This window comes from Lichenostomus cassidix, chromosome 2 (assembly GCF_008360975.1).
Source record: "Lichenostomus cassidix isolate B80296 chromosome 2, HeHo_3.0, whole genome shotgun sequence".
NCBI lineage: Eukaryota > Metazoa > Chordata > Aves > Passeriformes > Meliphagidae > Lichenostomus > Lichenostomus cassidix.
This window is the reverse complement of record NC_139482.1, coordinates 56877656-56905643: the sequence shown is the minus strand read 5'-3', so window position 1 is coordinate 56905643 and position 27988 is coordinate 56877656.

Here is a 27988-nt window from a genome sequence, read left to right as displayed (position 1 = left end):
GATATAGATATAGATATAGATATAGATATAGCTATAGATATAGATAGATATAGATGATATATATATACACACATGTGGAGGTGCACCAGCCCGAACTTGCTGGCCCAGAGCCCAGGGCCCCAGTGGTCATCATGGCGCAGCTCCCTGAAGGGGATGCTGCCTTGGCCTGGGACTCCGAGGACGAGGTGTAACCTGCCACACTCCTCCCCCTGAAAGTTTTCCTTTTGTTTATTGGTTAAAAGTTTGGCTACCCCGCCCCTGTTACCACCCCAGTTGCCACTCCCACCCAGAATGTTCGGTTTCCCTCATTCCCTCATTGGTTGAATTGTAGCCCTCCCCCAGTTCTGTATGATTTGCTACCTCGCTTGCCTGTCAGTGCTGCACCCGAGCCTATTGGCTCCGCCCCTGCTAACCTGCCCCTGGAAACCCTGTACCCCCTTACAAAACCCCTCGTCCCCATTGTTCGTGGCCATTTGTGCCTCGTGAGTGCTGAGAGCTGGACCTCTTGTCCACCCCTTGGTGACTTGTGCACACAAACTGCCAGAAAGCTTTTGGAGTGCCTGCTTGCTGTCCTCCCTTCAATAAAGCATCTTTGGAGCTCTCACCCTCTGTGACTCTTTATCTCTGGGGGACTGGAGGCCTACTCAACTCCCCGCCACCAAGCCTGACCCTCTGCCACAGGGCGGCTTGCGCTCCCTCTTCCCCATGGGGAATCAGGTGCCTCCGGGGGCCGACTGGTGCTAGGTCAGAGAGACGGAGCCGGAGCAGAGTGGGCGGAAGGCCGAGCCAAGCTCCTGCAACACCCACACACATGCACAAAGACTTACTGGGAATTTCCTCTTATGAAAGATAAATAGGTTTTCCAGCTTATTTTATGAATTTGTGAATTTTTTTACTACTTATGCTTATTTTAAATGATAAGTACAGATCATAAATTTGCTCAGGACCAGTCCATTCATATTTTCCAAGGTAAACTAAACCAAATTTTGGTTGACCAGAAGAGGAGAAATCCATTTTGGGATGACTGCAGGGCTTTGCTCAGCACTGAGATTAAAACAAAAGCTTTAAAATTCTCTACTGTATGTATTGTTTGTAGTCCATCTGTTAAGACTTTTCTAATTGCAAAACTATGGTTTCCATTTGGATCTCCCTGTAACTGTTCTGGGCAAGTTAAAGTAGGCAGCATTTTAGCCTGATAAGTGTCCTAGAAGTGGCAAAATGGCCTTGGTCCCATTGATTCTTCTGTCCAGCAGAGCCTCATAAAGCCAGATTTGCTGCTGAGGGAGGTGTTGAACAGTCACAGTGAGCAGTAGGTAATTCTGGGGCAACAGCCAGCAGGACTAATTGTGTTTCGCAGCTTAAAGTGCCCCAGGAACAGCTGAACTGTAGCTCTCCATCCCTTCTGCTGGTCCCTGGAGCAATGCATTTTAAATGTGCCACAGCTTCTGAAAATTTATGCCAGCTCTGATTCTCTCTTCTCCAAAAGGAGAAAGTAGCAAGGAATTCAGAAATGGATCCCCTGAAAATAGTGTCCTCATTAAATTTGTAAAAGATATTTTGGCTTGTCTGAACAATGTTGTTGGATAGAAGGGAAGAGTTGCAAAACTTTAATCTACCACAAAGAAAAAACTTTTCTGATGCAATTGTTTCATAAAAATTAAGTGAATCATTCCTACATTGTGTACTTCAAAACAAGTAACTTCAGTATCAGTCCTTGCCTCAGTATCTTGTGATTGATACAAGAATTTGCGCCGTGAAGCGATACTTTGAATTTTTGATATCTTCCAGCATTAGGCTCATAGCATTGATCCAGTCCTCCACAGTTAATAGGATAATTGGTTACAAATTAGCTGTAGTGACATTTGTTTTAGATTAATCTGAATGGACTTTGAATTGTAAGAACATATATGTCATTATCATATTAACTTTTCTTTTAGCTAATTCTTGAATTAACTTTAGTATTATGCCAGTTGGAAGACCAAAGCCATCTGTAGTATTTTGTATGGCTGTTTATCATTATGTTAGTTCAGGAAGCAGATAAATTACTTCAGGACTTTAGTAGTTTATATGTTATTTGAATTTCAGTTTAATTGCAGTATTGACTTAAGAATCATTGATTTCTCAGAAAGTTAGTACCTACTCTACACCTACAAATAATCTGAATGGCAAGAACATGGTTTACAAATGCATTAGACTCAGAATGTCTCTTCAGTGCCCACATAATGGATATGCCATGTATGTTTTTTAGAACAAATCATAGAATCATTTAGGTTGGACAAGACCTTTAAGACCATATAATCCAACCTCTAACCTAACACTGCCAATTACACCACTAAACCATGTTCCTAAGTGACTCATCTACGTGTCTTTTAAATATCTCCAGGTAATTCAACCGCTTACGTGGCAGCCTGCTTCAGTGATGCATAACCTTCTTGGTGAAGTCTTCATAATATCTAATCTAATCCTCTCCTGAGACAACTGAAGACTGGCTTCTTTTGTCCTAATGCTCACTATTTTGGAGAAAAGATCAAAGCTCACCTCTCTATAATGCCCTTTCAGGCAGTTGTAGAGAGCAATGAGGTCTCCCCTGACCCTCTTCTTATCCGGACTAAACAATCCCAGCTCCTTCAGCTGCTCCTCGGTTCTAATTTGTGCTCCAGACATTTCACCGGCTCCACTGCCCTTCTTCAGACATGCTGCAGTATCTCAATGTCTTCCCTGTAATGAGTGGCCCAAAACTGAGCAGTCTTTGCAGCACAGTCTCACTAGGGCCAAGTACAGAGGGACATCACTGCCCTGGTCCTGCTGGCCACATTGTAGGATACAAGACAGGATGTCTTTGACCTTCTTGGCCATACGCTGGCTCATGTTTAGCCACTGTTGACCAGCACCTCCAGGTCCTTTTCCACTAGGCAGATTTCCAGCCGCTCTATCCCAAGCATGTAGCATTGCATGTGGTTGGTGTGATCCACATGCAGGACCCAGCACTTCATCTTGTTGAACCCCACAGTTGGCCTTGGCCCTATGATCCAGCTCCCTCTGTGGATCCTTCCAGCAGATCAACACTTGCATCCAACTTAGTGTCATCTGCAAACTGATGCAGGGAGCACTCAAAGGTTCCCCCCACCCACACCATTCATAAAAATATTAAACAGAACTTGTCTCAGTGCTGTGTCCTGGGGAACACCACTTGTGACTGGGCACAGGCTGGATTTACTAACTCCATCCACCACCATTCTTTGGGCCCAGTCATCCAGCCAGTGTTTTACCCAGTGAACAATGCAGACATCCAGGCCATGAGCAGCCAGTTTCTTCAGGAGAATGTTGTGGGAAATGGCATCAAAGGTTTTACAAAAGTCTAGGTAGACAACATCCACTGTCTTTCCCTCATCCACCAAGTAGGTTACCCTGTCATATGAAGGGAGATCAAGTTGGTCATTCAGGATCCACCTCTCAGAAACCCATGCTGACTGGGCCTGATCACCTGGTTGTCCTGTATTGTTGCAGTGTGTCTCTGCAGAGCTCCATGAGGATTTCTTTTGTTCTCCTTCTCTGTATGTTATTAGTTCTTTTTGAATTATGCGCCCTGCCTTATCAGAAGTCTATTGGTGTGTACCCCTGCCTTTCTTCCCTCAGACCTTCCTGGGTTGGCTCATTAGAGCTAACTTCCTCCCCTCTTCCCTTCGCTTATAAACCCCTGCCAGCGTGAGCTTGGGGTCACAGTGTCTGGACTTTCAGCCCTTCCCCCTTTTCCCTGGTTTCCTCCCCCCTTCTCCTCCCCTGGAACCCCACTTGAAGACCCTAATAAACCTCCCTGGAAGACCAGAGACTGTGTCCAGTACATTTCTTTGCTTCACCGTGGTTCCCGCTGAGTTTCTGTCCACTGATTTCCACGCCATGCTGTGCGCTCTCCAGACCCGGATCCAGCGCCGCCCCACTCAGCCCGCGCGCCCGGGCCAGCCATTTGCCTTTGTGGCATTGGGGGTCTGGCTGTTTTTAGGGGACAACGCTTCACTGTATGTGTTGCAATGATAGCACTGAAGATGGTCTGTTCCGTGACCTTACCCAGAAATTAGTCTGGACTGACAGGCCTGTAGTTCCAGAGATCCTTCTTGTTGTAGACTGGCACCATGTTTGCTGACCACCAGACACAGGGGACCTCCTCAGTCAACCAGGTAAATCAGTGAAAGTGACTTTGTGAGCTCTTCTGACAGTTCTATCAGTACACTTGGGTGGATCCCATCAACCACCAGAGATTTTTGTGTGACTAAGAGGTGTAACAGCTTGCTGAGCACTTCATCTTGGCTTATGGGGGCTTCAGTCTCCTCCTTGTCCCTGTCTTCTGGCTCAGAGGACTGGGTACCCTGAGGAAACCTGGTCTTAATAAAGACTGAAGTAAGGAATGCTTTAATGAAAGCCTTTTCCTCATCCTTTGTTCCCCACTGTAATAAATAAAGGAGAGATTTTCCGTCATCAACCTTTTGTTGGAAATATGTTTAAAGGAACTGTTTTTATTGGGTTTTGGAGGTTATTTTGGGGTTTTTTGTATTTTATTTTTCAATAGTAACCAGATTAAGTTCTTGTTGGTCTTTGGCCCTTCTGATTTTCTCCCTGAAGAATTGCATTACATCTTTGTAGTCCTCCTGAGTGGTTTTCCCCTTCTTCCAGTGGTCATAAACTCTTCTTTTTTTCCTGAGTTTCAGACAAAGCTTTCAGCTGGTCTTCTTCCCCATCATCTCGTCTTTCAATACATGGGGATTGTCTGCTTCTACACCTTTAGGAATTCTTTCTAGAAGAATTTCTAGTCTTTCTGGACTCCTTTTCCCCTTCAACACTGACTCCTAACGGACTGTCTCAGCCAAGGCCCTAAACAGGCCAAAGTCTGCCCTCCAGAAGTCTACATTAGCAGTTCTCCTTATTCCCCTGCTTACTTCTCTCAGAATTGGAAACTGTCATTTCATGATGTTGGCCTCCAGCCACCCACAAGTCCCTCTCTGTTTGCAAACAGTGGGTCCATATTAGGAAAATGCTTTCCGTATAGATGTTGCATTCACGCTGTAGAGGTTGAGGGGACTTGTCTGGAGTTTCAACATACCAGACTGCCAGATCCCAAGCAGATTTTGAACATCTTTGGCAAATACTCAAATTTCTCTCTTTCCAACATGAAGAAGAAATAGCCAGCAGAGATAAAGAACAAACAAAACCAAATCTCATGATCAGATGGGTTGTGATCCTGTTCTGTTTAAGACTTTGTAAGTGCAATAACTTGGGAGAAAAACCTCGCCACTTATTTCCTGCACCATATTTTAGGTTTGGTTAGCTTCTTTCATTCTGATGTGTTGTACTTCAGTAGGGTTTTGTCCACACATTTGACTTTTAAAAATATATTTTTTTTTAAAAATAAAGCATGTTTTAAATTTGAAGTTGCTGAAAGTTAAGGCGCTTTGATAGCTTGAAGATTGAGCTTATCTGTAGGCAAAAAAATAAAGTTGCTTTTCACTTTCTCATGTTTAACACCATAGCTTGCTTAAAAACCTGATGCCACTGAGAGTTGTTCTCAAGCAGTCTTTGTTCTGTTAAAGCTTAGCATCAGAAAGTTGGTATAAAGGATATTCTTATACCTTGAAATATTCAGTTCTTTGAAAAAAGATTGTACCTGTATCAGCCTCCCCATAATCTCAAAGCACATTAGAGATAAAGGCCTTTTATGATCACTGATAGAGTATGTCAATGAGAGCTGGTTATTGTTTATTGGACTGTTTATAATTGCATATTCCAGAGTGCATTGGTATAATATATTTTGATAAGGCACTTCGTGATGTCTGAAGCTTCTTTTTTTTAAGATGCAGTAAATCTTACTTTCCAAAGAGGACTTAGACTAGCTGGTGTAAAGCAAGAAGTCATTAAGAGTGACAAAGTGTGCTATATCTGTAAGAAAGCAAGAACTGTCCCATTTGAATTTAAAACTAAGTCAGCTAAGAGCATTTCTCATCTCAGTATATCACTGATTTCACATAAGCCATTAATTCTGGCTACCACAAACACAACTAGAATGAGATGTGACAATCTGGGCAAAATCAAAATGCATTTGCCTTCAGTAATTTAGGATATAAACTTAATTGCTGTCAGGTTGCTGCATATATAGCAACTGAGAGGCAGAATCCCTCTGATTAGAAAAGTCACAGAATGGGTATTTGATTGTTTTTGTTGCTATAAACTTAATTCTTTTTCTGTAAGTACTCATGGTTTTCATCCATTATAAATAAACCTATTTTTCAACATGATTTTACTGCTAGAGAGCAACTATAACATAGTGTTGACAACTGTTCTGACTTTAACATGAATTTTGTAGCATTGGATGTTTTTTTCTTAAAGCCTCAACTCCTGAAGATATGAGATTGCTGAGCAATCTTAGCTGTCATTATGAAAAATGTGAACACTTAGATATCATAGTTGTAAAGAGAATGCTTGAAAATGAGAAGGCTAAGTCTTATAAACCACACAGCCTAACAAAAAGAAATCTAAAATATATTATTTTTTTTTAAATGTCATTGAAATAAGCCTCATTATTTCAGGTTGGGGTGGAAGGGGAGGAAAAAAAGAAGTATGGTTTTGAATGTAGCAGGTTTATAATACTGAAAATATAAGGCACAATTTTAAAATACAGTTTCATATTCAGATTTCTTCCCTGATGTTTCTGAGACATTGCTGATATACTCACCATTTTTTAAGACCTTCAACAGTGAAAATATCTGGGTAAAAGCATAATGGATTTTTGATCACAGAAAGCCTTTAGCTGCTGAAGAATTACTTTCTGAAATATTTCTAATGGCTTAAATAGATTTAAAGAGCTTTCTGCACAAAAAAGCTCTCTGCAAAAAAAGCTCTCTGTTTTCTGCATAAAAAGGCCCTGGTGAGGATTTAGCTGGAGCACTGTGTCCAGTTCTGGGCTCCTCAGTACAAGAGAGACATGGAATTCCTGGATGGGACCAGTAGAAGTCAAAGGTGATGAGGGAACTGGAGCACCTCACTCATGAGAAAAGGCTGAGGGAGCTGGGACTGTTTAGCTGGAAGCTCCCCATGAACATGAAGGAGAACTTCTTTACTGTCAGGGTGATTGTGCACTAGAATACATTGCCCAGAGAGATTGTGGAATCTCCTTCTCTGGAAATATCCAGCAGCTGTCTGAACACAATTGTGAGTAATGTGCTCTTGAGGACCTGCTTGAGCAGGGAGGTTGGACCAGATGACCTCCAGTGGTCCCATCCAACCATTCAGTGAGTCTGTGAAAATCTCTGGGCTTGAGATCTAATGCAGAAAAAACACTGTTCTTTTTCATTACACTCATTATAAAATGAATGCCTACACTGGAGTACAAGAATGGTTACAGCACATTGAGTAACAAGGGATAAAGGAGATAGCTTTCTCTTTTACTTACTTTGGTTGTTCATATTCAATGCAGTATTTGTGAAAGCAACAGATTTTCACAGAGTGAGTTCACACCTTACTATTTATTTAGGTTCCAGTCCTGAAAAGTGCACAGCACTGGTGCTGAGGATGCTGAATTGCATTGGTTGGTACTGTGCAGATTTAAGCAGTAAGAATCGTCAAGGTAAATTTTTCCATATAGCTTCTCATTTGTCCAAGCTGGACCTTTCAACTTTTGATTAGACAAGGCCATTCTGGAATAATTTTACATACAGTATTTCTTTCCTCTCTTGTTTACTACTCTTGTCTGCCAGCAGGTGTTCTATGACACTCTAGTCTTGGCTACTGAAGATGAACAGTATTTGTGTTAGCAATGAAGCCAAGCATAGCATTACATTTTATATACTGTTTGCAGACAATGGAATCATGAAAACAGAGAACTCACTATTAAAAAAAAAAGGAGCGAGAAGTTGTTTAATACTTTTAGACAATTCTTACAAAGGAAAACTTTTTCAACGTGTTCATTTCTATGGAAAAAAAAAAACAACACAAGAAGCAAACAAGAAAACAGCACACTGGAACACAAAAGGAAGAGGCAACAGTACTCTGTAAAAATCTGGCCTGACAGACCACAGCTCTGGGGTGTTCTTTGGATCATGTTAAGAGCTATTTAAGGGCCTTACCCAGTTGCTTATTTCAATATAATTCAGTACTCTGGATGTTAATTAGTACCGTAAAAATGTTGACAAAGCACTCTGGCTATTTAAAAACAGATCAGCGATGTTCACTTTGTTTGATTTATTCCATTTCAAAGCAATACAGTGATCCTGCATATTAATGGTGAATAATGGCTGCCATAATATCTTGGATGACTTCTCACTATATATTTGCTACACTTTAGTCCCCCTGCTGAAGGTAGTGAAGATGATCTTCATAAGAATATGAGCAATAAATTTTGGTGTAATTTCTAAGTCACAAAACTCTTAAGGGAATTGGGCCAAATCTGCTAGCCCAAGAGAGGCAGTGCTACCACAACTACATGCCCCTGAGTGCAATCACTTGCAGGGTTGAGTGTGTATTGGCAGTAGGTGCACACAGAGAGCACCACATACAAATTTACATATAAGGTTAGAGAATCACAGAATGTTTCAGGTTTGAAAGGATCTTTAAAGATCACCTTGGTCCAACCTATCTGATATAGACAGAGACATCTTTCACAGGATCAGACTTCTCAAAGCCTTGTCCAATCTGATCTTGAACACTTCTAATGATACGGCATCCACCGTTTCTCTGGACAACCTGTCCCAGTGCCTCAACACCCTCTTAGTAAAGAATTTCTTCTTATATCCAGTCTAAATCTCTTTCTGTTTAAAACCATTGCCCCTTGTCCTTTACCTTGTCATGGTAAAAGGTCTCTCTCCATCATTCTTGTAAGTCCCCTTTAAGTATTGAAAGGCAACCCCTGGTCTCTCTGGGGAGAGATGTTCCAGCCCTCCAATCACCTTCATTACCTTATTCTGGACTTGCTCCAGTATGTCCTGGTCCTTGTGCTGAGGATGCCAGAGCTGGATACTCAAAATGGGGCCTCATGAGAAAGAAGAGAGGGAGAATCACCTCCTTCACCCTGCTGGTCATGCTTCTTTTTGCAAAGCCCAGGGTATGATTGGCTGCAACAATCCAGAGTCAAGGACTGAAAATTTACCCAGATGTATAAACTGGAAAAAGAACCAAGAATGAAAGTTTGATCATTGGTCTGCTTGTACAATGTTTCAGTTCCCTCCTATCTATATACCATGCACTAGTTAATCACTTAGTGGGTTTAGTAAATGTGAAACAATTCAGTAAACTTTGGTACCTTCACAACAAAAAGGAAATTATTTACACTAAAAATCTTTGAGCAATGGTTTAACTTTGATGGAGGAGCTCATCTTTATTTTGCTTGAGCATTGATTTTCTTCAACTTCCTTGTTGCTTTTCTTAAAATTTAGCATACCTTAGCATTTAGGTGACTGGAGGTATATAACATTTCTCTTTGGGAAAGGCATTTTGTATGGTACAGTTTACTAAATGCATTACTACATATACTGATGGATGAATCTAAATAAACTGTAGCAGTACAATCAAGGGATACATTGCTTATTTAGGTAAATGAAAAACAAACTCACAGGGAAAATGGCCCCACTTTCTTGTTCCTGGGAAGGCTTGTGATTGTTTCACTGAATATGGGCAGCTGTGGAGAAAAGAGCAGCATGTCACCAGAAAATTCATCAAAATCTGTCATATTTTTATGAGACAGGATGAGAAACAATTTCTGATGTTTTCACAGCTAAATTCAAGGAATCTTAATTCTATTTTAGTAGTGGTAAAATAAAAGTAATTATAAATATGTGTGTGTGTGTGTGTGTGTGTGTGTGTGTTTGTGTGTGTACAGAGAGGACAAATTCAGAAACTAAAATCTGGAAACTGTTGTGGAGGTGGGAGAGAAATTCTGCTCTCGAATTTAGGCCCGTGCTGTGTTTTTTATGGTGAGAGCCTTAAAGGCATTTGCACATTTTTCAGGCAGATACATATTTCCAGAAAATCCCCAAAGAATCTGCTTAATCTCTTAGGAGCTTCATTTTTTTCATACAGAAGAATCTGTGCATTCAAGCATTGCTATTCTATTCTGTGCAAAAAACTCCCAGCTGTTTGCAACTTCATGGGGCCTGCCTAGTTTCATGTATCCTACCTCCTGCATGCAGATGTAATTACCTACTTGCTTTTGTGACTTTCTTCAAGAGTGTCGTGTCTGTCGTGTTTTCACTCTGATGTCTGGAGGGGGCCTCAATCCCAGAAATTCTCCCAGGGTAACTCCTTTACTAATCCAATAAAATGCTATTACTGGCTTCTGCTTTGTCTCTGTATACCAGCAATTTCACTCGCATCTTTCAGAAAACTAGCTATGTTAAGGTAACCTAGGAAATAGAGAATTGTTAAAGTAATAATAACTCTGTGCTGAGATACAGAAGGGGTTTGGAAGATACATAACATTAGTCTTGAGGCATTTCAGATTATTGATTGAAAGAATTGCAGAACTGGAGCAACAATGATTTTACTTCTGTTGTTCATGAAACATAATATTGTAAGGCACAAAGGCTAAATTGGACTATTTTAGTAATTTTTCTTTTATTCTTTACTATTTGTACTGTGGTAGCACTTGACAGTCACCAGACATCTACTTGGGAGCTGCTAGAAGGCAAAGGCATTTTGAAAAAGAAACAGAGGGTGACTCCTCCTTGATGAGAAAGCAAGGAGTGTAACAGAGTTTGGCAATTCACTCTTCAAGAAGCTGCACATTCACACAGTAAGCATTTGTTGTTTCAGTAGAAGAAAGAATATAACAGTTAAGGAACTGAGGCACATATTACCTTGCTGATTGAGGTAACATTTTAGGGAAAGTCTCTGTCAGAAATTAACCCACTAGCTTCCTGAAATTAAGTCAATATTGTAGTCTCAAGAGAATGGGAAATCTTTGGGGAACTTCCTTCCTAAAGTAGGAATCTCATCATTCACACCGTGGAAAGTGACAGATAACATTATTGAGTAAACATCTAAAATTTTGCAAAGTAATTTTTATGTTGGAATGTTCAAAAGATAGGTGGCATCACAACTGTGCTCATGGCTTTCCCCGAAGAGATTTTTTATGTATCTCCACCAACTTATTAGCACTTTCCAAGGTGATGAATAGGTTAAGTCTAAAATGCATCTGAAATGAGTGTAGCTGAGCAAAATGAATGATTTCTATTTTTTAAGGTAAAACCACAAATATCATTATTCCTGTGAGTAAGTTTCTCATAACTTCCCATAGCTTAGGAAAAACACATTGTTCAGATAATGAGCTGATATTTAATCTGGTACTTTCAATTATTTTCCATGTAATTAAATCAAATAAACAGTTATGCTTTAATCATACTACTACTTAAATGTGTATTTTTAATCATAGAGAAATAGTATATTTTCAACAAATTAACATCACAAAGATGAAAATTATATGAAAATATAAATAGTTGACATGATGGTAATCAAAAATAATTTCTTTCAAGGATATGGCAGATGAGGTGGAAATGTTACGTTTCTCCATGGTGGGACTCCTTTTTATACTGAAAACAGATATTCTGAAGATAAATTGAAGAAATAATGCTCTGAAACATAAATGTCTTGTGTGATAAAGGGACAGAAGTATCTACAAAAATATTTTCTTTTTATTCACAACTGAAAATATAACTTGCAGTGGAACAATGTAGTATGATTTCAGCTGGAACACTAAATTAATAAACAATGAAAATTTTTCACCAGCAGTAAATTCTTTGAAATGCTGCCTCTAACACTAGCATAGGATTAAGAACCCAAAACTTGGAGTCATGAGATGCACATTGTAATAAGCCTGTAAAAAAATTTTCCTTGTCCAGGAAGGGAAGAAAAACCTAACAAAATACCAAAACCAACCAACCAACAAACCAACCCCAAAAAAACCCAACCAAACAAAAACAAACAAGCAAACAAAAAACAAAAAAAAACAGCAAAAACCCCATCTAAATATAAAACTTAAAAACCTGTAAAATATACATGAGGAATATATGTAGGGAGTGAAAATTCCTTATGTAGGGAATGAAAATTCAGACAGCATTGATCAAAAATTTTGATAATGAATAGAAAACCTATGCTGGGCCAAAGCAGGGCTTTCAGTTTGCTACAGTTTTATGCAGTTTTACCTTAAGCACTAGTATTTTGGCTGGGTGGTGGGGAGGAGGAAAATGTTTCCCCTGCATGTTCTGTCTCATTATTTATCCTCCCTTGGGGAAAGTAGTCTTAATGAGAAGCAATTCTGTGGCTTCCTTGCTACTGCTGATCCAGAGCACTGTAAATAATGCATTGATGGAAAAGAAATAACAGCCAGTTACAAATCTGGATTTTGGCACTAAAGTTAGTATTCAGTATTTATATGTCCTCAGTCAGAGAGCAGTGTACACATTACATAGCCTGCAGAATTTAGGCACAGTGCTGCTTTTTAGAGCCCAGACCAGATATCAAAAATGGATATTTCTCTGTGGCAGTAGCTACCTCAGAGCAGAATGTACAGATACTGGAAATTGAAGATCTAGTCTAAGTGCATTGTCTGATACAGGAGTACTTTATTCCATTTCAGGTTCACCCCAAAATAATAAGTTCATTTACTAGGGCCTCAGGCCAGACAACCATGGAAAGGAGTCGTAGAAAAATGAGCCCCAAATCTGGACCTACAATGATATTATTGATTTCAAAGCTGGTCCCAATGATCACTGAGCAGAGAGTCAGCGTGTTGATTGCTTTTTTGACAAGTATTCTTGCCAGGAATCTGATCTAGTGGCAATCTAGGATTACAGCCAGATTAAAGCAGCCTTTTGGGAATGTTCACATACTATTCTAGAGATTGACCACCTAATGATTTTGGAAGCTTTTAAAGCCTTCAAATTGGAAGTCTGAAAAAGTAAAGAACCAACCAAACTGGCTTGGTGAACTATCCTGATAGTTTGTTTAGAAAAAAAAAGGGAATGCTGAAGCAGTTTTCCTCTCAAGGAGCAATGTGACAGAGAACTAAGTCTTAGTAGAAGCAGTCAGCCTGATTTTTTTGGTAGATGCCTCTGGTTTCCTTACCAAGAGTAGCCCTTAAGTATTAGGGATAGCCTAGAGAAAAGAAAGCTGAGCACAAGGCTCTTCCTCACTAAAGCAATTATTTCCTTGCATACATTTGGAATTGATAGATGTCATTAACTCGCAATAAAGCAGTTTAGAGTGTAATTAATTTACAGGGCCAAAAATATATGGCATCCAAAGGGACATGCTTTTAGCATGCACTTGAGAAGGAAGACTCATTTGTGGCATACAAATATAGCATAAATAGCATAAATAGACTCTGCTATTGCCTCCTTAGGGTTTTATGGTCCTTATCCTAGGTCTTGCACCACTGCAAAAGCAAAATACAATCAAAGTTACAGCTATCTGAAAAAAAAGAAAAGGCTTTGTCGAAGAAAATATGAGAAGATAGGTAAGAAAATACACTGGATCATGAACTGATAATCACAGGGAATGGGGAACAGTTCTAGCATATAAGTGGGAAAGGGTGGTTGGGGTGCACAAAGCTCAAATTGACTACAAGATCTTTATTACGCTGCAGTAGGTTTAGCCAGATTTGGTGCTCCACTCAGACTGCAGCTTGAGGGAGTGCTTAAAAGTGTGGAACTCATAGCAGCTGTGATGAGTGGATGTGTGAACAGATCTTAAAATCTTGGCTGGAGTGAGCTTAAGGGTTTTCTTTTTAGAGCTAATTTGAGGGAAGGCAAATCAGACTAGTGCTTGTTATTTATCTGCTATGAAATCCTTTTGTACTGTTATTAGCCCAGATGACTCATCTGGAGAAGTACTGAGGGAAGTACCAACTTCAGTTGGCAGAGGAAAAATGAAAAAATCTTCTGTTGTTTGTCCCATTTTTAGCAACTTTATGATGACTTGTCATAAGCTCAGGAGTAAGAGACATGGCGTAGGGGAATATTACACCAATTTGGAGATAGACCCTACAGAAGAATCAATCCTTGCTAAGTCAAGGTGTACAACATACACATTCCTTCCCTTATCCAAAAATAAGTTGCCTTCATGCAGAAAGCAAGGAGGTTGGTCAAGCATGATTTCCTTTTATTAAACCTGTGCTATGTCTATCACTTTTTTGTTTGTTTGTTGGTTTGTTTATTTGTTTCTAACAAGGTTTCCTTCATAACTTTTCCAGGGACTGAGATGAGGCTGACTGGCCCAAAGTTCCTTGAATTCCACTTCTTGCCTTGCCCTTCCTGAAACTGGGTGTGAGCTCTGCCCTTTTTCAGTCTCCAGGAACTTCCCCAATTCCCACAACCTTTCAAAGGGTTTAGACAGTAGCCAGCATCCTTCAGAACCTTCAGGTACGTCCCGTCTGGTCCTATGGACTATTGTATGTACAACTGGATTAAGTAGTGCCTAATTCTTCCTTTGCTGTGGGTAATGTTTCAATGCTTGAGGACAGTCTTACCATTGAAAACTGAGGCACATTGAAAACTGAGGCACAGAAGGCTTTAAGAACCTGTGGCAGTCACAGACATGACCCATGAGGGTTACCCCATCTGTGGGTACAGATTTTGACCGTGGGTACAGATTTTGACTATGGGTTTCTCAGGATTCTTTAGTACAGAAAATCACAGAAGCCTGGGTTTCTGAGAATTTCTTTATTATAAATTTCTATATACAATAATTTTTTTACTATTAGTAAAAACAATCCCATTTACATACACCACTAACACTAGTAAATGTAGATTACAAGTCACTGGAAAGTTACCACTAGGAAAGCAAGTATATGTTACAAGAATAAAACAAATATATATATGTATATTGCAAATTCACAATCCCAACTAGTGAAGTAAGTATATACTTATGAACCTCTATCTGTGAGAGTACCAATAAATATATTATGTAAAAGATTACTAGTACAACATTCACCAAATCATTCACAGGAGTGGGACAAATTGATGATGGAGAAGTCCCACTTAAAAGATCATTGGTGTTAAAGAATACAAAGTCAGCCAGGTGTCCCTAGCAAGGGTCTAGTCTATCAAGGAGATTTTGTGCATAGAAGGCTGTTGGAAAACGCAGTTTTCCAGCAAAACTTATGCTAACTAAACAGGCCTGAACAAAGCCTCAGCATAGTCAGGCCTCAGTAAAAATCCTAACACCTGGGAACCACAACTGTGTTTCCGAGCTGTGGGAAGAATGTCATGGGAAAGATTAGGGAGTCAGAAGTGTTATGAGAAAGAAAAAAGGGAGTCACCAAGAGGATCCCTGAATGTGTGAGAACAGACTGCAGATACGTGTGTAACTATAATTAGTAACATCTGTAACAGTATATAAGTTTCTCATTTGGTGAAATAAAATGGAGCTTACTCTATATCTCATATTGAGACTGCCGTGAGTTCCCTCTCATCGTTATGTCAGAAGGCCACTTTTAGTAGGAGGGAATTACTCTTGGCATAGACACATATGTAGGTATAGGACTACTGTTACTGGAATAGCTGTTGCTGACTTTTTTTACCCTGAACTCATCAAGGTGTCTGTGTTGTGCCAACAACTCCCCTTCAAAGGAAGTTTTGGCTGAGCTTATCAGGGATGACTCCAGGCTCATGACTGAGGAGATGCCCTTCTTTGTCAGTATGTTTAGCTGGTTGCCTTTGTGGCTACTCTATCAACGCCTCAACTTCTTCCCTATTTTTTTTCACTGGGTACCTTGCCCCACTAGACAATGGGCTCACACTCACCTTAACTTACCTTAAACTACCGATGCATTCGCATGCACTGTACCGTTAGTATGTGTTTTAATGGCTCAGAAACAAGGTGGGGTCCTTTCCACTTCCAATCAATGTTAAACTTAGACTTGAACGAAGATTCCTGAGTGTGGCTAGCACAGGTCTTTCTCATGAGAATTCTTTTTGTGTTTTATTAACAAAGATAAAGTTTGGATGTTATTAAAAACAGTGTCTCGAGATTTGGACAGTGCAGGCCTGGCCAATCAAGCCTAGGGGGAGGTTTCTGACTGACCAATCTGGGTGACCTTTGAAAACTCTATATATATGTTGGATTCAAACAATAAAGTACTTTTTTCTATGCCACGCTGAGAATCGGGGCTTTCCTTCTCTGCTAGCGGCTCAACAGCGACACCTGAGAGTGGTCATCTTGTTGTTTGAGATGTCTCCACTTCCTCGTGTCTCAAAAGCCCATAGGGTCTGAACCAGATTTTGGGCTTGTTATGTAAATTATTTCTGTCCCTGTATTTAAATGGAAGTCTATATAAATGTCTGAAGCACTTACCTGAAAAAGCTAAGTAATTACACCAAAAAAAGTGACAGCAGCTAAACTATCACATTCCCTCTGCAGAAATGCAGCCTAAGTATGGATGTGGGTAGAAGAATGGCTACAAGCTTAGACATAAATAATTAATCTGAGTATTTTAATTGCATTGGTTACATGTGTGCACGTACATCTTAAGAGCCCTGCAGATAAAATTTATTGTCTTGGATTGCTTGTAAGTAATGAATGTATTAGTCTTTTCCTTTCTGTTTCACAACTGAGCAATTCAGGCATTTAATTCTTGCTTCTAGTTAAATGAGCAATTTTAATTATGAGGTAATTGATTGAACAGTGTAAATACACTTCAGTTCTAATTAATATGGATTTATTATATGGTGTATTGTACCAATACATCTTTTATTACTGTGTCTGTATGTTCTATACTCTATTCACTGCGATGAATGGGAATTTCTGGATGTCTTTTTGTTTCTTCAGGAAAATGGTGTTAGAGTTCCAGGAAGTTGTACAGTAGCAAAATTATTAGAAGGACATGTTTGAACTTGTTCTAACAAGATAAGACTTTGTACAAAAAAACCCAACCAACCAAGCAACCAAAAAAAAACCTAAACACAAACTCCTGACATTTTCCATGTGTTTCTTTAAGTATCTTTTAAATTCCAGAGAAAAGGAAAACTAGAAGTAAGGCTGGTTTTGACTAATATGTTATACTCTCTGATGCATATCAGCTAGTCATATCATTTTTACTGGATGCTCTGCATCACTTTCCTCTTGGGCTGAGGACACCTTTTTTAAGTTCTTTTTTTATTCAGGCTTTACTACTTAAATAAGGATTGATTTGTTTTCTCCTTGTCTCTTTGCTTCTGTGAACAAGGCTATATTTAAGATTAAATCTGACAGCTAACCTCTTCCAAGATTGTCATTTGTCTACAAACTTCTCAACATCCCTCTCCTCTAACTTTACTGGAGATATTTTTGCTTGCATACACCAATCATTATATGCTGGCCTCTATGTATGAGCAAAGAAATGGTGAGCAGCAATAATTGCTGCTTGAATTTCACCACTTGAATGACCATGTTTTCTCCAGCTCTCTCCAAATGGATTAATTCCCCTTCTTCTCCCAGTCATTTGAAAGATATGAGTACCACACATGTGGTAGTGTTACCTACCATCATTTTCATCTTTCTTTTACCACTGGGAACAAAACCTGATTTCCAGGTGCTCAAACAAAAGATAAGGAATTGTACTATTAATACAAATAGCCATTAGACAGAACCATCAGATTGCTTTCTCTGTCTCCACAGAACATTATTATTTTTGTTTCTCTGGCATGTTAGTTTGCATTTATATTTTTATTATGATATACTGTGGTATATTAATGTTTTGACATTCATTTGCATATTCAGCTTTTGAGGAGGGATTTTCTCATCTGTTCATATTAAGACTGATATCCAGGATGCTACAACCACAACACTTTGTTTTGGATACTACGGTTATTAAATAACTGACCAACAACATGTTGCCAAATATGTATTTGGACTCTCTGTTGGACATACTTTCCTTAGAAAACAGTTTTCTGAGAAATCCTACAAGCAAACATGCAGGAGTCTCACTGTTTTTCATACAAAGGGAGAAATGTAAGTAAATTTGAGTAGATAGCAAATACTCCTGCCCATAATTTTTCTTAAATCATTCATATGAGAGAGACAACTGTTTGGATACTGCTCTTCACTTATGCTGAAACTACTAGTTCAGAAACCTTCCTACAGCATGCAGATAATTGTAAATAATTTCCATCATGATTCCTTTTCTAGATGATAATTGGAGAAAATGAAAGAGAACTGGCTTCTAGAAAAAGGGTTACCTGTTTGTTTTATTTGAAGAGTCAAGATATAAGTAAATATTTTTTAGTTTGACTAAGATTTCAGATTTTCCATGGTGACCAGATATGACAAAATGCCATGAACTCAAGTTCCCAGTTTTACACTGGGTTCTAATTGGTAAGCCTTTGTAGCTCCCCAAGAACTTACCCGTTTTTGTCTGTAAGAATCAGGTCAAGGTTTACACTAGGAAATTCAGACCATACAGGAGTCTCCCTGTGCCAGTTTTAGAGCATGTAGACATCTTCTCATGCTTCTTGTAATTCTGTATTTACTAATTGGTCAGGCTTTTCTTCTGTACTTAAAATATCACATTTCTGGCATGAGCTGTAAGTGATAAAGTGGTAAAACTGAATGATACCCTACCAATGTAAGAAAGAGGGTATGCCTCTCTTGACTGGAAGCTCAGGTCAGCTGAGCCATTTATTCCCTGTTTTCTTAGTTTCCTAGTTGTTGTCTTTCTGTAGCATTTTAGCCTGAATGATAACAAAAGTTTTGGAAGTTGAATGTCATCAGTGTAAATCAGCCCATTATAACCTGGTTTATGATTTTGATGCTCTGAGCAGTGTAGATATCTCTTTCACAAAATATTGAAGACTATTCTTTATTTAAGTGACAAACAGCATTTTCTGGCCACATGATTTGTAAATTTTATTTCTTCTGGGGCCTGTGAAAGCTTTTCCCTCTTCATTAAATGTATGGCAGTAAAAGGGTATGAAATTGTGGATAATGAATTATGCTGAATCTGTAGAAGTAAAAATACAGATTAGTTAATATAAGGAATAGAAACTTAAAATAACACACATTTTAGAATATTTTGAAGCAAAAACCATAAAAACCAAAAAGAGCAACAGCAACAAAAACAAGCAGAAAAAGCCCCTTCAAACAATCAAAAACCCAAACAAAAAGCTTAATTACCTTTCCTTTTTTTTTTTTTTCTTCACTTTACGTGTGTACAAGCATTTTCCTGTTGTCTTGGTTTAATAAGTTGTAAATACTGTAGACCGGAGTATGTGAAATATGTCTGTCATATGTTTATTTGACTTAATGTCTTCTGCAGCATTATTTGGCACCACTCTAGAAAGCTCACTGTAGAGCAGCCCCAGCAAAGTGGCTGTGCCCTGATTTGATGTCAAGTGCTATCACTGAAAGGATAACAGGAAGTGATCTACTGGTGACATCTATTCTCTGTCTTGGTAATTTAATGCTGTTGCCTAACTGCAGTCTAGATTGCCATTTAAATGTGTGCCAGGGCACATTCAAAGGTCTGAGAAGGTTCTTCAGTGAAAGGGAAGTTCACAAAGAATTTTGTGCCACTCAAATGGTACAGCTGAAAAAATTGACATCCCTTTCTCTTTCCTGCTGTCTTTAAACACACATTGTAGCCAGCTCTGTCAGTACACATGCCTGGGATTTGCTTTTCCAGGGAAGAGTACATATGCCTATTTGCTATAAGTGGTAGAGTCTGCCTCCACAGTTACATAATGTGACAGTGACAATGACTTGAAAATAAGGCTATTAATATTCAGAGAGCTAAAAATTGTATTATTATTGTAAAAATTGTATGTCCTTTAACTGCTGTCATTCCTTGGTACAATAAAATCCCTGACATTAATATTCAAGGAAATAATTTTTTTGTGTTTTTCAAGACGACCTCTTTCCCCCAAGCCCTGCAAAAAATGTAGCTGGACTTTTCTCTTATGTAGTCTTTCTGTTTAGTACCTGGTGTGAGATTGATATCATATAATCACATCTCACTTAAAAGTATAATTATATCCCTTATTTTCCATATAATGGAATTAGTAGAGACTCTAAAATATCTCAGAGGTATCATTGAGCTATTGAAATGCTGAATATATACAATAAATGGTCTTGATTTTCTATTAATTTGTGGGGTTTAAGCTATAAACTGTTTTCTGTCTGTAAAAATAAGAAATAAACTCCCTCATCCTGCACACTGCAGAATCAAATGCTTTAAATCATGGTAATGAAAAACAATTGAAATTGCTTTCTCTGTTGCAGTTTGTGCATTTTAATAACCTAACAAGAATGAAGGGGAAGAAAGACTGTGTCCTTTCCACTACTTAGATAATACTTAGATAACACAATATACTTAGATAATAAGAATTATTATATATAAGAATTATAAGAATAGAATATACTTAGATAATTCTTAGGTAACACTTACTTAGATAACACAATGACACTGAAGAGCTTTACTGGCACATACTGGTGAACACAGTAACACAAAATGACCAAATGTCAACCCTTCTTTAACAGCAAAAGAACAGTAGTAGAAACTTAAAAAACATTTTCTTCTAATCTCTTTACCTTGTCAATTGTGTATCAGTTTTGTGAATTGAAATGAACGATTAGTTTATGAGTATTACATTTTAAATTTTAAGCCACAGGGACAATGCAGACCCTCCTCACTTTTTTCATTGCCTTATCTTCTGGAAGGAGGTGTGTTTATGGCCTGTGAGAAACAGTAGTTTTCTAATGTTACTACTAAGTGAGACAGTAACTTCCACGCATGTCTGGGAAAAAAACAGTAGGAAAAAGCAAGGCAAGAAATAGAATGCTTGGGCTTTGTCAAGGGAGTGACTGACGGGAATGCTGTGGTTTCAGGCTGACATACATTAACATAGATTAAGGAAACGTATGTTAAGAACTACTAAAGATGAGAGAGAGAACAAAAGAAAGAGAAACAAGGAAGAACATGTAGTCGATAATAGTTTCAATGAAAAAGAAATTCAACAGAATGATGGGTAAGAGGATATGCAACTATTTTTGAAGATGGAAAATAGAAATAACAAATATAAAAACTACAGGATTTCTTTTCTGATCTCAGTAGTAATTGTACTACATGCCAGTTTCTGAAGTTGTGCTTGTGATAAGTAGCACAGGTTAATTTATAAAATAATTATACAATTATAATTTCTCATTCAATTGTAGCCTGCTGACAATTCCAAAAATCAGGGCAATGTTTCAGTTCCCTGGCTGTTGTAAGGGTTTGGGGAAGGTGGGGGGTCAGGGAATTGGTTCTGAAAACCCTGGGGTTTTCAGTTACTGTGGTTGTGAAAACAACCATGGAGGTCAGAATAAAGAAATTAGATTCTGTTTTACAAAAATACTGCAGAGAAGGAACAGGTTTGATTTTTGGCATCCATTCTTTTTCAGAACTGCTTAAAGCTGAGAACTTACGCTGTCACTACAGGCAAACAACATGGGTGTACTGAACATAGTTTGCTTTATTTGTTTTGGCAAGTTATCTCAGCTGCAGGCATGGAACTCCAACAGAGCTAATGCTGCAAAAGAAATGACTTGTCATGGGTTGTTAATATGGGGACTTTAGATATCACTAAAATGTGAAGAGCATGGAAGAAGTATGCATAGGGGGAATATTTAGAACTGGTTATGCTGACTTGAGAGGGACTAAAAAAAGTTAATGAGCAGAAATCAGAACATAGAAGCAGGGGATAGAAAATGTAGTACTGGTAAAAGTTAACTTAATGGATTATGAATAGATAATAAAGACAATACAGGGCAGATCTGTGAAGCAAATGGACAGTGAAAGATCTTTAATTTCAGAAATGGAGCTCCAGGCTCTAAGGAGCCAGGTCATGAATTAGTGGCACATCACACAGCAACCAATTTAGTAGAAAATCAAGTCTGCATTACCCTTGCAAAGTTCTGTGGGATGAGTAGCACTGGAATGGATGTCAGAAGAAAACTAAGAGATTACAGGTCTTTTCAAGAATAACACAAAAGATATCGATTAGAGCATCTGTACTGTGGAAGTCGAAGTCAGTATTATTCTCTGTATTCATGAAGCTCAGGGACATTCTGTTTTCTTAAAAATTGATACAACTATTCATAGGGGAAATTTGTCTTAGTAAGTTTTGCTGCTTCTGGGGTTTTTCTGTTGTTCAGGTTCTTAAACAAAAGGCAAACTGTTCTTCAAATATTAATGTTTATCCTTGAACTACAAGGGCTGCTTCAGGTCACAAATTTTTCTACGCAATCTGATTGACTTCCATTCCTTGAGAAATAGGTATTTTAACACACCTGAAAGATAAATGGAAAATGTATATAGCTGTTTTCAGACAATGAGGAGTCATGGTTGCTCTTATACAGTGAACATGAATGTTGTCACAGTTTCTTTATTACTTGTTCATATAATGAAGAGTCACAAAGGAGGAAAGAGGAGGGCAAGTATCAGAAGCCTAAATTTTAGGTCCATTTGAAAAAAACTGTATTCAAGATACATTTGGTATTTTTCTAGGAGTTTCAAGTGATTACTCAAGCATACATTTCAATCTATTTAAAAATTCTCAGGTAGAGAATTACATTAATTTCTTTCAGGATGTATCTGTTTTTTTTCTCTTTAAGATCATCAGATGCTATCAGGAGACAGGATATCAGGCCACATAACTCATTCAAATTGCATATGTTGTAATTAGAATGCTAATTACAGGGGAAAGTATAACTACCTCCATGCTTCAAAGGCATTGTCCTGGAAAAAGGTGGAGTTAATCTTTCAGAGGATCAGGAGGAAAAACCTTCAAGATAATGGTGTCAATAAGATATTATAATATTAATAGTATATTTAAACTACTATGCATTGGTTTTACTTGACCCAGTTTTTGGTAGCGGGGGGACCATAAAGATGGCTTCTGTGAGAAGCTTCTAGAAGCTTCCACCATGTCCAGCAGAGCCAATCCCTGATGGTTCTGAAGATGGACATGCCACTGGCCAAGGCTGGGCCAATTAGAAATGGTGGTAATGCCTCTGTGATAACATATTTAAATCAAAACAAATGTTCACGCAGTTCTGTCTAGCCAGAAGAGGAAGAGATGTAAGAACATGTGAGAGAAACAACATGGAGACACCAAGGTCAGTGGAGAAGGAGGGGGAGGAGGTGCTCCAGGCACCAGAGCTGAGATTCCTCTGCAAGCTGTGGTGAAGACCATGGTGGAACAGGCTGTCCCACTGCAGCCCATGGGGTCCACAGGGGATGCAGAGATCTACTCACAGCCTGTGGCAGGAGTGCCCACACTGGTGTGGGTGGATGCCTGGAGGAGGCTGTGTTCCAGAGGGAGTCCCAGTGGAGAGAGGGGGGCTCTGCTTCCAAGCTGGAGCAGCCTGTCCTTGGAGGACTGCACCCCATGGACGAGTGATCCACACTGCAGCAGTTTTGGGAGAACTGCTGCCCATGAGATAGGACCACATTGGAGGAGTTTGTGGAGAACTGTCTCCCGTGGGGGGGACCCCCTGCCAAAGCATGGGAAGGAGAAGCAGAAGAAAGCTTCTCCCTGAGAAGCAGAAGAAAGACCTCAGTGATGAACTGACCCAAATCCCCCACACCCTGTTCCCTGCGCTGTTGGTGGGAAGGAGGGAGGGGTTTGGGGGCAGAATGATGTCTTTAAGAGTTTATTTTATTTCTCATTATCCTCCTCTGATTGTTAGTAATAAATTCACTTTGTAACTCTAAGCTGAGCCTGTTTTGCCCTTGATGTGTTTTCTCCTAGCCCTTATCTCGACTCATGACTGCTTTGTTAATTTTTTTTCTCTCTGCTGCCCAGCTGTAGTAGGAGAGAGCAAGTGAGCAGCTCTCATGGTGCCTGGCATTTGTTCAGTGTCCAAACCATGACAGCTGCACACCCAGCACAATATAAGAAATTTCAATATAGGACTTTGTAATGCATCTAGCACCCTATTTTTCAGGTGTTTTCAGATACCTGTTCAGATGTAATGATCCCGGAATTTATCCCATCAAACCAAAGAAGCTTGTAAGGTTAAATGTCTTTAAAGTTACACAAAAGACTTGATTAACCTGTGAAAGTTTGAGGTGGTTTTCTGCTGCCTGAGGACAATGAATATGATAAAAGTGCATATGCAAGTGCATGGAATTCAAATGGATAGAATGTGTCAGAGCATTACTGCTAAAGCACAACTGTCTGCAAAGCAGAGGCAAAATTTTATACCACATGAAGACTAAATACCTTTCTTTAATGTGTGTGGCATAGTTGATAGATAGAAATGGATATAATTATACATTAGTAAGTTTCTCCTTATTTTAAAAAATCTCAGAAAACAGAGAGAGAATTAAAACCAAATACATGAAGATACTTGTTTGTGGAGTTAGGGAGACCTTTTTTTTCTGTAGCAGCTGTTTGTAATCTGAAACATATTCATCGGACAGCTTTTCCATATTTTAAAGCATATTTTACAGAAAAATAAATGGTATAAAAATTCTTTCACTGCCTTTCACTTACTTATTTCTTAGAAGGTTTGAAGGAAGCATTCTGTGAATGCTAAAGACGTTGACATCTTGTTTGAATTAATATCAAGACTTCTAAAGTTTCTGAGACTCTCATTTCTAATGTCATGTTACTGATTGGGATGTACTCTCTGAGACTGTTTGTGGTATGCTACTGTTTGGCATTTCTGGATGCCAAGTGTTGTCTGATACTGCTAAGTCTAGAGTCTGGTTTTCTGTGGATGTCCAGGCCTTAGGGTGGACACTGTGGTGTGAATAAGGTGCTCCATCCATGGTGTTAAACTATTTCGTGCAAATAATGGCTGGTCCCAGATCACTTGTGATGGACCAAGGAGGGATGGATTAAGTTGAATGAGGAAAAATCCTCCAGAGGACAGAGAAAATCACAGACACTATTGGCCACATTTTAAAATTATCCCTGTTGTGCTTTTTTTGTGATAACTGGGACACTTCTTGAGCTGGGGAAAAAGAAATACTTTGGGGACATTGCACTATGAGACTGATGAAAGCTAGAAATTTGGTAATTGGATACTTATCTCTATTTACACATGTCCTTCTTTGCTTTTTCCAATGCTCAGCAGTCTTCATATGAAATTTTGCTGCTTACTTATGATATGTTCTGGCTGACTAGAAATAGACATACTTTGTCGTTTGTTTGTCTCTAATCTTCACAAATGTCCTTCAGATGTGAAATGGCTTCCCTAAGGCATGAGCAAACTCCATGACCTTTTCAATGTACTGAGCCTGTTCATGAGGCAAAGACACCAACCTGACATTGATGAGAAATTACGTACTTTAAAAAAATCAAAACAGATCACTGGTGGTCTTCCCCCACGCCCACTGCCCACACCTTGCATCTTAGCACTCTTTATATGGAATTGCTATTTCCATGCAGCTTATTGTTTTTTCTGCACATTGAAAACTTATTTCTACACTAAGGGTGGTAAAATTTTTGGTATTAGTCTTCATTATTCTTTTTAATAAAGGAACAGATGACACTGTACATCCAAAGGTTTTTCATTGACTATGTTTCTTTATTTAGACTATTCTTTCAGATCTTTTTGTAGGGGTGTTTTATCCATCTGTTCACTTCCCTCATGCATTTTTGTTATGAAACAGTTTTTCTTTCTCTCATGATTTAAAATTACAAAATGACCCAGCCATGAGCTATGATTTTTAGATCTACACACTGAGGTAAAAACCTTCTGAGGAATTCTAACCTTTCCTAAAGCTTTTGATGTTTAATATCTTGTTGCATACAGACAGGTAAGTAGTGATTGCATTCTGTGTTTCAATGTAAACTTCATTATTGGCTTTTTCTTTGAGTTCAGGTAGAAAAAGAAATTAGGGATTTACATTTTTTTCCCAAGTGTGAGAGTGGTTATAGAACTGGTCATATTTTATTCACTTCACTTTTATCACCTGATAGAATGAACGATATCTGCAACCATCTTCTGTGGTTGGAAATACGTAAGAAGTATCTGACCAAAAAACTCTGGGTTTCAGTATCAAATTTCATTGCTATAGAGTGATACTGGGCTGAGACCCTTGTAATCATGGTCCCTGTAGGCATAATGAATCTTTTGCATTCACGATGGGGAGGAAATAAATTTTTTCCATGTACACGAAACCTCTCTTGCTGCTTACAGGATCTCAGGTGCTCTCGTAGAATAGTCTAACTGATGAAGAGCAACTTATTTCAGCTGTAGGCAAGGAAATTGAATGGGGGCGGGGAGAGCCTTCTTGATAGCAATCATGCATCCTTTATAGCATTTCCTTCTTCGTCTTTTACTCAGAGTATATCCTGACTCTGGCATGTCACTAGGGAAAAAAAAAGGAGAAATAGCATTTAATTTTTTTTCATTTTGAGAACTTTTTATCTGAGTTAAATTCATTACTCAGAGATTTTTGGGGGTCCTTTTCTTAAGTCTAGGTTTAGTAGAACTCTTGGAGTTCTTTTCAAGTGCAATTTCTGGAACAGCTAAATTCAAAGCAAAATAAAACAAACTGAAATAGAATATTCAAGGAGGCTCCTTTTTGTTTTTAAAACTATCATTACCAGATCAAGGTGATAGTGACTCGTGGTAAGTAAATTAGTAAAATATGGTAAATATGCAGCTTTCTTGGAGTCTTTAAGATGTTCGAATATGTTTATACAGTTTAGTTAGTTTTTGTGTTGCAGGTTGGATATGAAGATTGCTAGATTAACTACAAAATAGATTCCCTATTTTTAGTGCATGCACTTGTGCTAAAGCTAATATTTTCACGTCTACAAGTCTCTTCTATCTGAGTCCTTAAAATATGCTTTCAGCCATGATATCTACATGCTGTGTGCTAGTGAATTTTATAATACCAATTTTATGAGTATCTATGTGTATGCATACATACGTACATATTTCTTTTATAATCAAAAGAATTTCCTTTTATTTTCTTAATTCAGGCCTGATGTGATTAGAAATGCCTTAGAGACTGACTGTGAGCAGGCAAATGAAGAGAGCTTAGGGAATTAGTGTATGGTGTTAAGTCTATGCAAAGATGACATCAACAGTGATGTGAATGGATTATGTTGTGTTCCCCTATATATAAGTCCCAGTGAGCAGTTAATGAACATCAATAGCTCCATGCTGTAGTTGAAGGAATTAAAGTAATCATAGTGAAATGATGGGCCACTGCTTTTTTGACAGGCACAGGAAAAGAAAACGGTCTCCTGGTTAGACACATAAAATGCTAAGGAAGAGAAATAGCAAAGAGAGCACATTGTGCCATGACGAACCCAGATGTTAGATATATGCATGCCTGAGCAAAAGATACTTTTTAAATGTATGTGTATGTTACAAATTATTTATATCCTTCATCAAAGATTTAGCATATTTAGCTATGGTGAATATACAATTCAGCACACTTAGCCACTGACTCCCTTCTTATATTTATTTAATACTCTTTTCAATAAGAGTAGCTGAAAAATGTAAATGAAAACATTTCTTTGCTTGAAGTCCATGGAGGTGAGAATTTGCTGCTGGCTTTTTTGAATTGCTGCCTTGTTTCGAGTAAGTGTAGTTTAGCTATAGTGTACTGAATGGGCACTGCTGGGCTCTGTCCTTCAGATATTAAGAAGAAAAACACGAGAAATTTTATGCCTCCTGATGCGTAATCTAAACATTTTTTTAAATGAAGTTCAGATGTGGATGTGAGACTTTTTCTTCGTTCCTTCAAGTCCGTCTCTACAAATTGTTAAGGAAATCTCTAATATAAAAGTTGAGCAATAAATACTTGTTATTTCACTTGTAATAGTTGCATCTGTCCCTGTCTCTTCCCTACATTATCAGGGTGCTTTTTTACGTATCTAGTTGGTCTAATATGTCTATAACAATCACCAGCTGTGGTATTCTATTCAACTGAGGAATACTGTTGGAAACACGAGTGAATACAACGTGCAAGAAGATGGAATATGCCTTAGAAGAACTGCAAATATATACGTGGACTATATTTCTTCTAATG